At 41.3% G+C, this 11,283-nt stretch overlaps 1 pseudogene; it reads left to right on the top strand.

Moving 5' to 3' along the window:
- The first annotated feature begins 4,272 nt into the window (after nucleotides 1–4,272).
- On the top strand, nucleotides 4,273–8,820 carry LOC144676817 (Ig heavy chain V region pseudogene; annotated as a pseudogene).
- Nucleotides 8,821–11,283: the final 2,463 nt, after the last annotated feature.

Below are 11,283 nucleotides of genomic sequence, written 5' to 3'. Positions count from 1 at the left end.
TTAAATGTTCACTTCAGCTGCCATAGCCTCCAGGGCTATGGGCCAAGCGCGGGAAAATGGGATTAGTGTAGTCAGATCTTTGTTTACCGGGGCGGAAACGATGGGCCGGAAACTATTGGCCGAATGGCCTCCATCTGTGCTGTAAACGTCTATGAGTCTAACATCCAGCCTGGGAATAATGAGGAATGTAGGCCAGCAGGTCAGAAGCAAGACCAGGCATACCTGAAAATGATGAACCATAGCGTGAAGCTAGAACACTGTACGTAATGGACAACAGATCAGGCCTGTCCCCTTGCAGCTCAATCAGTCTACTCTCAATCATCAGTAAAGTGAATGAAGGTGTCGCCGACCTGCTCACCAAAGCTCAGATTGGATCCACCAGGGTCAGCCAGCATCAAACCTCATTGTAAACTTGGTCTGAACATGGACAAGAGAGCGAACTTCCAGACATGATGTATGAGTGCTTCAGTACTTGATGTCAAAGTAGCTATTAACTGAGTGTGGCATCAGGTAGCCTTGGAAAGTGTCAGGTCAACGGGAATCAAGGGCAAGTCTCTCCACTGGCTGGAGTCACACCTAGCGCATCTGAAGATGTTGTGTTGTTGGAGGCCAATCATCTCAGCACCAGGACATCGTTCCAGGAGTCTGTCAGAGAAGTGTCCTTGGTCCAACCATCTTCAGCTGCTTCATCAGTGACCTTCCCTTCATCACTGGGTCAGGAGTGGGGATGTTCGCTCATATTTACATAGTGTTCAGTTCCATTTATGACCTCTCAGATAATGAAACCGTCCTTACTTATTGCATCTCGAACTTGTCAAGTTTGCACTGATAAGTTGCAAGTGATATAAGCGGCACACAAGTGCCAGGTAATGACCAACTCCAACAATAAAGAAACCAAACATCTCCACATGACGTTCAAAAGGCATTACCGTCGTTGAAACCCACCATCAACGTTGTGCAGGTGTCGTTGAACAGAAACTGAACTGGACCAGCCATATAAATACTGTGGCTACAAGAGTAGGTCAGAGGCTGGGAATCCTGTGGTGAATAACTCAGCTCCGGATTCCCCCAAGCCTTTCCACCATCTGCAAATCTGCAAGTCAGATGCCTGTTGGAAATTATTTACTTTCCTTGACGAATGTAACTGCAGCAACACTCAAGAACCTCCACACCAACCAGGGGAAATCAACCTCTTGATAGGCTCCTCATCCAGGAGTTAAACATTCACTCCCTTCGCCACCGACACACAGTGGCTGCAGTGTGTGTCATCCACAAGATGCACTGCAGCAACTCACCAAGGCCTCTTCAACAACACCTTCCATACCTGTGACCTCCACCTTCCAGAATAACAAGGGCAACAAGCACATGGGAACACAATGCCCTGCATCCTCCTACACATACGACTCTATAGGTGGGAAATTGGTCCTTGGCGCAGGGAAAGAAGGGATATCTGAAATCTAATTCTGCTGACTGCACTGAAAATGAATATCAAGTGCTGCGTAGCATATACGGCCGATCCGAAACCGTCCTTTCAGATACCGATTTCTAGCCTAACGTCTTTATTTATAATATTATCTCTCCATCTGACAGAAACATGGAGTAATGCAGCTCTAATTTAAACAGAGGCATAGATAAAAGCAAAATGCTGCAAATGCTGGAAATCTGAAATAAAGGCAGAAAATGCTGGACAAACTCAGCAGGTTGGACAGCATCTGTGGAGAGAGAAACAGAGTTAAATGTTTCGAGTCCATATGACTCTTCTTCAGAAACATAGCCTAGTGCCGTAGTTACAATGACCACTATAATGTAGACATAGTCAGGATTTAATATAACATAAACAGAGACAGGGCCTAGTGTAATATAACAGAGAAAGAATCCAGTGCAATGCAAACTGAGATGGCTTCCTGTGGAACATTAATGAGATAGGGTCTATTTTAATACAAACAGAGGCCTGATCCAGCACAATAGAAATAAAGTAGTTCCCAGGGAATTAATAATCGAACCAGGATCCTGTATAACATGGGAGGGACGATCGTGCAGTGGGAACTTCACTGGATCAGTAACCCAGAGATCCAGGCCTTTTCCGAGTGGATAGGGGTTTGAATCCCGTTATGGCAGCATGTGGAATCCAAATTCAATTAATAATTCTGGAATTGAAAGCTCATCTCAATAATGGTGACCATGAAACTATATTCGATTATATTAAACATCCATCTGGTTCACCGATGTCCTTTAGGGAAGGAAACCTACCGTCCTTACCCAGTCTGACCTACATTTATTTCATTCGTTCATGAGAATGGGGGCGGCGCTGGCTAGGCCAGCATTTATTTCCCGCCCCTAATTGCCCCCTTGGGAACAGTGTGGCTTGTTAGGCTGGGTTTTTACGACAATGGTTTCATGGTCATCATTAGATTTTTCGATTCAAATTTCACCATCTGCCGTGGTGGGATTCAAACGCAGACCCCCAGCGATTTACTAGCCCAGTGAGAATACCAGCACATCAACACTTCCCATACATAAAACTCCAGACCCACAGCTTTGTGGAGCCCCATTCTCCAGTTATTTGTTTAATTGTCCACCACCATTTACGACTGGATGTGACAGGACTGCAGAGGTAAATCCGATCAGTTTGAATTGGGAACTTCCAGACTGTGTGATATAAATATTGGTGTTGACTGGTGCAGTATTAATTGAAACAGGGTACATTGAAATATAAAGAGAGACAGTGTTTGGTCTAACATAAAAATAGATGGAGTCCAATTTAAAAAGACAGAGACAGGGTCCAGTGCAGTATTAACTGAGACAATGCCTGCTTCATAGAATGTGTCCATCAAGATTTCACATCCATCTGCTGGCCCAACTTTGCAATTGCAGCTACAGTGAAAATGTCGCTGTCAAGTTCGATCTTTGACATTGTTGCATCAAGAATCCACTTCCCCAGATGTAGTTGTCCACATCGGCTTATGCGGGACGTGTCAAAATTTAACAAAATTCAACTAATTTCAGATGAACCTGGTTGATTAGCGCACGTTAAAGTCAGCACCAGAGTAAAGCGGCCCAATTCCTGGTGATATAACTTTGTTCATCTTGATTAAAGGGAGGGATGTTGACCAGGGAGCTGTATAGAGACGGCGGGAGCTTTAAGATCCACCTCAACAAACATAGTGTTGGGAAGAGTTTATTGGTTCATGATACCACCTCTTAGATAGCTAGGGTCATTTTCTTCAATAGTTAAGGCCTAGGGAGCCTCCCAGGAAGTCAAGGTGGCATCTTAAGTTGAAGCACAAGATGCCATTTTGGTCTGTTTGTGTGTGAGGGAGATTGGGAGGGAGAGAAAGAGCGAGAAGCGTATCACATTGTTTGCAACTGAATTTCACGATGATCCTGGACAACCTTCCATCTATGAAAGGTCACAGACACACAATGGAAACAATCTCATTTCAGATGTGCTGATTGCTAAGGAAGCCAATTGTTGCGAGGCAGGTTCTGCCACAAGTGCTGCACATGAAGCTACAAAGTGTCGTTGTGGCTTGGTTGTTTTTCCCGGTGTTGGCCTCGATTTCCGAGCCGCTTTAGCCGCTGGTCATCGTGGTGATTCACGCCAACCCACAGGAGGTGTCGCCATTTGTCAGTTGTCAGTTAGTTACACTCAGTTGTGATAATCGATATTTAGAGCCTTCACTTCAGGCAGCCTTGAAGCGGAGTTTTGGGCGTCCCACTGGTTGCCTGCCTCCAGCTCCCTCACCAAACAGAAAGTCCTTGTGTATGTGACCATCTTCCATCCTGCGAACGTTCCCAAGCCACAAAAACCGCTTCTGTTTGATGAGTTCTTCAGCCTTGGGAGCTCTGCCTTTGAGAGTATCACTGCATTCGTGACTTCATCCTGCCAGTACATACCCGTAATGCGCAGCAGGTATTGAAGATGGAAATTGTGAAGCTTCTTTACTTGATAGCTGTAAGTCGCCCAAGTTTCACAGCCATTCAACAAGGTGCTGAGAACACAGGCCTTATAAACAATCAGCTTGGTCCTAAGGGTCATTTTGATGTTATTCCATGGGCATTTCATGAGTCAGGCAAAGGTGGCAGCTGCTTTCCCCATGCGGGTATCAAGTTCTTCATCAAGGAACAGGCTGCCTATCGCCATGGAACCCAGGGAGCGGAATTTACTTCCATCCGTTTGTTATTTAGTGTGATCAATGACGGAAATGCAGCACCTTTTCCCATGACCACTGTTTTCTCCGTGCTTATAGTCAGGGAGAACAAGCTACAGGCATGGGAGAGCCAGTTCATCAGTCTTTGTGGATGAGTTTCCGTTTTGATGACAGAGTTATCAGCGTGGAGGAATTCGCTGATCAGGATTCAATGTGTTTAAGTCTTCGCTTTCTGTCTTATAGATTGTGGAGCTTGTGGTCTGATCGAGTGTGTAAGTCGACTCCTTCCATATCGACAGGGAAGACAAAGATCAGCTGCATGGAGAAGGTGCCCAACAGAGTGGGGGTTGGACACAGGCCTGTTTCACTCCATTCTTCACTCCGAATCTGTTGGAAGTGGAATCATCAATCTGTACAGCGCAGAGTATGTAGTCATGGAAGGAGTGGATGAGACTAGGGAGCTTTGGTGAACAGCCAATTTTCCCAAAAATCTTCTAGAGTCGTGCCCTGTTGACGGTGTTGAGCGTATGGAACAAATCATGTCCAGAGTATATCTTCTGACACAAACATCACACTGTGCTTCAGCCTGCAACCAGATGAAATCTTTAAAGCATGACCCGAGCAACGGCCTTCTCCGTGACTCTATGAGTGAGATATCCCTGTAGTTGTTGCAGTCTCACCTGTCGGCTTTGTTTTCAGATAGTGTGGTGATTTTTGCATCATTCACCTCCTGTGGAACGGATCTTATCTTTCAGCAGAGAAGAAGAAGGTCGTAAAGGCGAAGAAAGATAAATAATTATAAACACCAACCATTATCAATTCATGAAGGTAAAAAATTATATTCAAGAATTATCATCAATTCACAAAGATAAATAAGTATATTCACCAATTGGCATCCATTCACAAAGATAAATAATGATATTCACCAACTATCATCAATTCACAAAGATAAATAATTATATTCACCAATTATCATCAATCCACAAAGATAAATAATTATATTCACCAATTACCATCAATTCACAAGACAAATAATTATAATCAACAAATATCATCCATTCACAAAGATTAATAATTGTATGAACCAAGCATTTTCAGCATTTGATTCCATACAAAATGAAATTGCGATTCATTTAATATCATTAACATTGATTGAGACCACACTGACCATTCTGTCAGCAAGGAATCACATCTGTCCCAGAATTCAGTGGGAAATGGAATTAAATCAGACCGAGGATAATGAGCAGCTACCCAGCAGCCTCTGCGCTTTATTGACAAGTAATCACCTCATCATCACACAGAAACTCCTGATATGTAACTGGAGTGTGTGAGCATTTGTAAAGTGATGGTATAAATAAAACTACCTGGACCTGACTGTAAGTTAATGCGGCTCTCCAGTGAGTAATGTCTGTTACCTTCACTAATTTGGGTGAGGATGTGTTGAATGTTTTGTTGTACATGCAAGGACCACATATTTCAAATATTACAATCCTCCATCCGAAACCGAATTATGTACCCGCTTTCTGTCTGAAAGATGATGATTCACCATCAGCAGGGAAGAATCATCAGTACCGCAGGGACATCGCCAGCCTTCGCTTGTGACGTTCAGCTCGTTAGACTGGGGATGGAATACATCCAGAAAATCTGGAGGGACTGAAGGTATTAGACTGACACAAATGAAATACTGAACCTGCTTCAAGACATAAAGTAGTCATGCACCAAGATGGGAAGGTAGAACAGCGTTTTTCAGGCCCGCCGATCGATATATCGTTCAACCCATTCATTGATTCCTTAATCAAAATAGCCAGACATCCAATTACAATTCATTCCTGCATCACTGCAGTCATCCCTCCATTCTTTGGCAGACGGTTGTGTTGTATTAATGTCACTGGATAAGTAACAAAGACACGAATTCAAATCCCACCATGGCAGCTGGTGGAATGTAAATTCAATAATAAATCTGGGATTGAAAGCTGGTCCTGAGGAGGAAACCGTGAAACTACCATCGATTGTGCAAAAAAAAATCATCTGATTCACTAATGCCCTTCAGGAAAGGAAACCTGCCACTGTACCTAGTCTGGCCGACATGTGACTCCAGATCCGCAGCAACATGATGGACTCTAACTGCCCTCTGAAATGGCCGAGCAAGGCACTCAGTTCAAAGGCAATTAGGGACAGGCAAAAAATGCTGGCCTTGCCAATGACTCCCACATCCCGTGAAGGAGTAAAGGGCCAAAAAAGTCACACAAATGTATATGTTTGACTGTTATAAAATGTATCCTCTCTCTGAGTCCTCTCTAATAGTCTGTCTGTAATTCTTCCCATCCATCCAACCATCAGAATTTTATGATGTGTTGGAGAGATCCTCCAATGAGCTATTGTTGCTAACAGGGTTTCAGAGAAGCTGGATGACTTTTCTTCTCTGAGAGATGGGAACAGTTCACATAGGTTCACAACTTAAAAAAGAAAACTGACTCCAGTGTTGTTGCTGGGTAGATTTGTTATAAATAGGCCTTGTTGACAATGTTAAGAGTTTGAAGTTGGCTTGCCAGTACTGAGGAAACAGATCTTTGATTAACTGAACAAACTCCCTGATGCTTCCTGTAAGCAACATCGGACATTCGAGCCTCCCTGACTGCAGCCGGCTGGCTTGCTGCCAAATACTGTGTGGGGCAGATTAGCCTGGATATGAATGAACAAAATGGTTTTAGCCATTCAAACAATAAATGTTTCTGTCGCACACGAAAGACACATTTTTAAATGGTATTTCATCAAAGGAAATATTTGAATGAATGCCGTGTTCACTGTGAGATTAAACTCGATCAGAAAATATTAAATTCACCACATGTTACTTAATTTATATTATTTCTAAGTAAAGGGCATTCCAGTTATTAAAGCCGATTTGTTAAGGACTTCATGGAGTGCGAGAGAGCGATGTTGATGGTCCCAATCCCCCAGTCTAATAAGCTGAGTTGAATGGCAAAAAATTAAAAGAAATTAAATTAAAAGAAAATCGTAGAATTGTCTTGAACCTGCAGGAATTCCTTGAATATTCTCCCAGTTGTGCACCTCATTTAGCCTGAGGGGTCTCTTACACCTCATTAGCACCGTGTACTGTACAGTTTAATTTGTGCTGATTTCGATTATTAAACAGTCCCTCTCATAGCTGCCAATGAGTGGAGAAATGACCAGTTCATGACCCGCTGGAAGATAAAACATTTATTCTTGTGATATTGTGCAATATGCCGCAAAGTCCTGATATCCTGTGTTCCCAATACCAGTGAATGGTAGACAGCGGGAGGCCAATAAAATTAGCTGCAATGATTTGGATGCTGAAGGACAACTTTTCTGATCTCCGTGTCTGTTCTGATTCATTAACTTCTTTGTCAACAGGTGATGTAAATTTTACGTTTCTCTGTAAACTTACTGTTGAATTATCAGGCAGGCGGGCTTCTTTTATCGCTAATTTTCACAGGGCTGTCTTCGGGTCAGGAGCAGATCGAGAAATGCAAGGAGAGGCATTGTATAATGTGAGGAGATTCTTCTTAACTTCGGTCCCAAATTATACAGCGATAGCCACCCTGGCTGTAAATAGAATCACTTTGTTCATCCCCTGCATTTAGTTACATAAATCAATAATAATTCCTATGACTGATGATGCTTAATTATTGTAATGAGACCCGGGGTTGCTGCAAAACAGACTGACCTTTATTCCCTGATAATGTAATTTATTTTATTAGGTTCAACCCCTTGGGAAGTAATGTAGAAATAGATGGATTTAATTTACAATGGAATTATAATTTATTAACAGATGCTCAACTGTAATTTCACCATTAGAACCACTGGAGTCAGGACAATGAATCCATTCAGCCAAATATCCCGATACAGATAAAATGTCCACTTTTAACAATAACCTATTGTAAATATCTGAGTCCATTCTGTTGGGGATGTGGAAGGTGGGGCGTGGATCCAGTCGCCACCTCCACCAGGGAATCAACAGGCGGCGCCTGGAAACCCGCCCCCTTCTGCCGGGTATTTAAATACCGCTCACTGGGGCCGGAATCCAACAGTCCGGGAGCTGGTTTGTTCACTGAGTTCTGGACAGAACCATTTTCCCCAAGTGACCAGAAGAATGAGGTCGGCGATTTCTCTCAGTTTGTTGCTGACTTTCTTATCCCGTGAGTAGTTTTTATTGTCCAAGTCTCTCACTGTTACCGTCTCAGTGTTAATCTCTCTCTGGAATGTCACAGAGTCAGGGATCAGTTCACGAGGATTAATCCTCGGGGTTTTTGATATATTTTTACAGGTGTCCAGTCGGAGGTTGTGTTGACTCAGCCAGAGGCAGAGACCGGGCGTCCCGGAGGCTCCCTGAGACTGACCTGTAAAACCAGCGGCTTCGATCTTGGCAGCTACTACATGCACTGGGTCCGACAGGTTCCCGGGCAGGGGCTGGAGTGGCTGCTTTGGTACAAAAGTTCATCCAGCAACTACTATGCCCCAGGAATTAAGAATCGATTTACTGCGTCCAAAGACACTTCAAGGAGCATCTTCTCCTTGGACATGACGAGCCTGAAGACTGAAGACACCGCCATCTATTACTGTGCAAGTAGAGCAGTGGGGTACGGGACGGACTACTGGGGACAAGGGACCATTATGACGGTGACTGCAGGTAAGAACCACACATTTATTTAGTAACTGTTTTATTTGATTCTTTGCTTTTTTTGTCTATTTTAATAATTCATTCGGCCAATGAAACCTGGGTTTGGTGGATTCTGTATGCAGAAGTTTTTACAATGTTTCATGTGATCTGCTGAAATTGAGTTATATAATTCCGCTGTGTCTTGATAAAAAGTGCTGCTGAGGGATTGAGACCCTGGTTGTTGTGATTTTGTGTTTATCTGCTGAGGATACTGTGTGGCCGGGCTACTTGAAATATCTAACGTTTATAAAAACAGTTTGACGTTTCTGCAATGTTTAACCCCGGTGACATTTAATGGCTGCTGGTTTTACCATCTGTTGCACAAGGGTTTAAATCGGTTTGAAATCAAACCCAATATTAACAAAATATGCTTAAGTTTCAATATTAATTTATTGAACATGTTCCACCTACTCACAATGCTGTTGACATTATTCCATATTTCTGTTTAATTTAATTATTCATTCATTTGGTGACGAGCGGTTGTCTGGATTCGATATTGAGATTTTCTTGCAATGTTACATTGCATTCTGTTGGAAGTGTTTGTACAATTGAGCTGCTTCTCCATGAAACGGGTTTCAGTCCCTCAGTGATGTGATTTTGGTGTTTTTCTGCTGAGGAGAGTGTGTATCTGGGTGACTTTGAATTAGTAGAATTTATGAAACGGTTTGGCGGTTCTGCATTGTTTCTGCATTGTTTAAACTCGGTGACATTGAGCGGTTACACGTTTTGCGATTGAATCGAAGCAGCCTACGCGTTTGTATCTGCTTGAAGCGCGATTGTAGGCAGAAAACAAACAGGCTTCAGAAATGGCTAAAAAAAGCATTTACAGATGTGTTAGAACATTTTGTCTTTATTTTAAGTGATAATTGCAGAATAAACTAAACCATGGATTATGACGCTCATTCAGAACATAATTCGTTACTGCAATCAGAAACTATACAATTACCAAGTTTTCAAATTGTAGAGTAAAATTAATACAATTCAAACAATTATAATGTGGTAATATTTCTCCATATTGACGGAACAGCTTTCATATTACCCTGATTGATCATTAATCGCCTTTCACAATTCTGCTGTGCTCTGCACACAATTAACATGATCGGGAAAGTTTTTCGGCTGGAAACATTTTGTGATTATGCATGAAAAACTTTCAGTAAGAATATACTGACTCTACAGAATTGTTCAGTTTCAAAAGAAATTTTGAATTACTTTTTTTGTATCGCTGATAACATTTGCATTGACTTAAAGAGCAGTTTGACATTGCAGTTTGGCTATATGTCTATCCGGTTATTAAATCCTTTCTGTGCAGCCGTAACCACATTATTCCTTCAATGTCATTGGGATTTGGATAGCGAGATAATTGTCACTAATCTAGTTTTAAACAGTTTACTGGGGGGTGTAATTCGCTGGCAGTAAAGGAATTGTTCTTACATTTTTTTGAAATAGAGATTGACAAGTAAAAGCTTGAAATTCGAACGGATTAATTTAATTGCAAACATTCGTATTAGTTTTGAACTTAATAACAACATCCTGTCTCCCATTGCTGTGCTGTGCACATAATAGAACTATAGGAGAAGAGCAGATTATATCTGAGATTCATGCTTAATTCTTAATAAATATTAAATTGAAGAACAAAATCTGGAATCAATTTGCCGGTTATATTTCAGTGGCGCAGATGATCTGAATGAATTATTCTCATCAAATTGTATACTGATCAATTTGGATCTTCTTTCATTGAACAATAGATTTAACAATTAAATTATAGGGATTGTTATCTAGGAAGCAATTTTATTGATAATAAGTAACTGCCAGGAACATTTGTTTACATATAGCTTGGAGTTAAGACAAGTTTGATTCAGCAAACAGATGATATTACAGCTCATCGACAGTTAATGCGATGTGACCCTGGCCAGATTTGAAAGTGTTTCAAATATTCAACTCATAAATTCGTCGTGTGAATTACTCGATGAGAATAGATGGAATTTATGATTCCTAAATCCGTTCAGAAACGCATAGTTTACATTTTTGTCCGTTAAAACAGAGCAGGAGAAGTAAAAATAAAATAGTAAATATTGATCAGATTTAAGTAAAATTGATATACTTGCCTGAATGTTACCATCTAGTAATTTGAAGTTTATTGTTCAACATTGTTTCAGTGGCAGGTTGATTTAAATAAACCCCAATTACCAGGGAGAAACAAATTTTCAATTATTGAAAACTATTTTTATTATAAAGTAGAAATCAGCTAACAAGAAAATGAATTGACAATAACAAGATAATTAACTTACAATATAATATCAGTGATAATTAATTCAACATAAATGAACTCCAACAATTAAATAGTATACTGGACATTATAGTGATGCAAAATCTCAAAGGGTGGAGAGAATTTTGAATTGTATCCAAAATGAATTCAGAAAAGAATACTTTTCT

This window comes from Cetorhinus maximus, unplaced genomic scaffold (assembly GCF_964194155.1).
Source record: "Cetorhinus maximus unplaced genomic scaffold, sCetMax3.hap1.1 HAP1_SCAFFOLD_1961, whole genome shotgun sequence".
Classification (NCBI taxonomy): domain Eukaryota; kingdom Metazoa; phylum Chordata; class Chondrichthyes; order Lamniformes; family Cetorhinidae; genus Cetorhinus; species Cetorhinus maximus.
This window is presented reverse-complemented; position numbering and strand designations above follow the sequence as displayed.